Source organism: Coenobita brevimanus, chromosome 60, assembly GCF_032717465.1.
Source record: "Coenobita brevimanus isolate Jiangsu-jjx chromosome 60, ASM3271746v2, whole genome shotgun sequence".
NCBI lineage: Eukaryota > Metazoa > Arthropoda > Malacostraca > Decapoda > Coenobitidae > Coenobita > Coenobita brevimanus.
In genome coordinates this window covers 24953590-24955366 of record NC_137013.1, presented here as the reverse complement: position 1 = coordinate 24955366, position 1777 = coordinate 24953590, and the positions used below count along the sequence as shown (strand labels likewise).

General features: G+C 38.8%; 1 pseudogene; it reads right to left on the bottom strand.

Annotated features, from left to right (window-relative positions):
• Positions 1-1216: 1216 nt before the first annotated feature.
• On the bottom strand, positions 1217-1336 carry LOC145403439 (5S ribosomal RNA; annotated as a pseudogene).
• Positions 1337-1777: the final 441 nt, after the last annotated feature.

Genomic DNA, 1777 nt, shown 5'->3' with positions numbered 1-1777 from the left:
CTCCCCTATCCCTCCATCCTCCTTCCCCCTACAGCCATACACACTCCACCTCCACTTTTCGCTTGGTTTGGTTTGTTGCTATGGGCATATGCCACACTCACTTCATGTCTAGAGAACACTTTACATTGACATAAGTTATGTATATATAATTATTTACCGTAAATAATGCATTTTCTGTACATTTTCTATTTTCCGACCAAGGGGGATCGGTAACTTTTTTGCATCTTTGACGGGTGATTGTGCGATAACTATTTGGTCAGGTGTGTAAATTCAGTCTCTTGAAATGTGGAAGAAAAATTTTTACCTTAGTCAAAGTCGAAAAATCGACCCTGTTTTGCGGCTGGAGGGACAGACCTGCTGAGCCAATTGCGTGCTTTAGGAGTTAATGGCTATCATCAAATAACATTAGATGAGGAGTCACGTAAATACACTGCCTTCCTCACAAACACAGGCCATTACCAATACAAATGCATGCCAATGGGATTGAGGACAGCGCCAGGCACGTTTCAATGCCTAATTAATTATGTACTGTCCGGAATCCTAGGAAAAGGAATATTCGTATATATTGACAATATCATTATCGCAATTAAAAACATAAAAGAACATCTCCAGAAATTAGACCAACTCATACAAAAGCTTGGTGATGCTGGTTTAAAAATTAAGCTAAATGCAAATTTTGCTTTAAGGAAATAAATTCTTAGGCCACAAACTGAATGCAGAAGGAATTCATATACATCTGAGGACAAAATACAGGCAGTAAGTGATTTCCCTGAACCCAAATATAATGAGGAATTTAGACAATTTTTAGGTCTGGCAGGATATTATAGGTCTTTATATTCAACAATTCTCTTATATAGCTTTCTTCTATTCCAAGTGCTCAAAAAAGATGCTATATTCCAATGGGGAGAAGAACAAGAACAAACATTTAATGAATTATAAGATAAACTTACAGACGCGCCATGCTTGGTTTATCTTAATTTCACAAAACCATTTATAATTTGCACAGACGCATCTGTTAAACGATTAGGGGCTGTACTGATGCAACAAGATAAAACGAGGAAAAAATCAACCAATTGCATTCGCCAGCAGACAAGTAAAGATTCATTCATTCATTGTCAGACGCCATGTATCCCAGACGGGGTGGCCAATGGCTTAGAGTTAATTGTTTTACAGGGAGGGGCACTAATCCTCCACCAACCCCACTTGACACGTAGGGATGCCAACAGCATCTGGTGTTCCCCGGCGGTCACCCATCCAAGTACTAACCAGACCCAACGTTGCTTAACTTCGCTGATCGGACGGGAAGCGGTGTACTCAACGTGGTATGCAGAGAAAAATTATTGCACTACAGACTTAGAGGCACTTGCAGTGGTCTTTACATTACAAAAAGTTTCGAGGTTTGGTATATGGTTACGAAATACACTTATTCACCAACCATAAACCATTAGTGGGTATGTTTCAAGAAAAACTCCTCTCTGGGAAGAGAGCAAGATGGAAATGTACAGCTGAAAACTACAATGTACAATATTCAGCACATACAAGGCAAAATTAATTTAGTAGCTGATGCATTATCTATAATCTTTTTTTTTTCTTTTTTTTGCAGCTGACGTAAATGTCGGCAATCGTCATCAACCACCTGAACGGGGAAGGAAATACAGAATCTCTCTATTTCCATACAAATCCTTCCAAGCACAAGCACATTCCAAGCATTTTCACTCTCTCATGATGGTTATGAGTAAGTGTAGGAGCAATCTAGACCAAAAAAAAAAATGTTTAT